This window comes from Triticum urartu, chromosome 7 (assembly GCF_003073215.2).
Source record: "Triticum urartu cultivar G1812 chromosome 7, Tu2.1, whole genome shotgun sequence".
NCBI classification, from domain to species: domain Eukaryota; kingdom Viridiplantae; phylum Streptophyta; class Magnoliopsida; order Poales; family Poaceae; genus Triticum; species Triticum urartu.
The window spans coordinates 332,898,496-332,899,366 of NC_053028.1; positions in this window are offsets into that span (position 1 = coordinate 332,898,496).

An 871-nucleotide genomic window follows, 5' to 3' on the forward strand; every position below is an offset into this window, starting at 1 on the left:
CTTTCCTCTTATAGTCGCAATATCTAGATTGCAATCTCAGTTTCTTGCTTGTTCTCCGTTTGCCTGCAGGAAACAGACCTTCGTGGTCAGGTTGATCGTGCTCCGGCGTGGTCAATAACCTCTTGAAGTTGGTTTAGCGATTGCTAAGGCGCGACGTCCTCACACGTTTGTAGTCAGATCGTCAAAGTCGACTTCCTCCAAAATGATAGCCACCATCTTATCGAAAGACGGGACACGTTTGCCTCTATCAAGTGGTATCATATTTCCAGGTTGCTCGGTGAGATTTTACAGTTTTTTGTAGTTTAGATCGAGTCTGTTCTTCATACCTACAGTCCACGAAAAAGCCAAAAAAAATTAGGGTTAGTTCATCATATCCGAACCAGTCTGAACCTTTGCATAGTCTTTTCAGTATTTTGCTTTGTTGAATTTGCGGTTGCATCGTCGTGTCTAGTTGCTGGTCTTAGAGTCTAGTCTTTTAGAGTTTCGAGTTCTGGTCATAAGTTGTCATGCCGCCGCTGCACCATCGTCATCGTTCCTACCATATACCACCACCACCAACATATTCCTTACCGCTGCCATATACATTCGCCTGTCCACTACCAATCCGAGTCCACATATACATCCGCATGTCCACCACCAATCCGAGTCCGCATATACATCTGTCTGTGCACCACTAATCCGAGTCCACATATACATCCGCCTGTCCACCACCAATCCGAGTCCACATATACATCTGTCTGTCCACCATCAATCCGAGTTCTTTTCATATTAGGTTTGTTTTCGAGATCCATCTAGTTTTCGTTTTGTGTTTCCTTGCCTTAGTAGGTCTCGGGGAAAAAAAGTCTGGAGACCCCCGGGCAGTTTTAGGCCA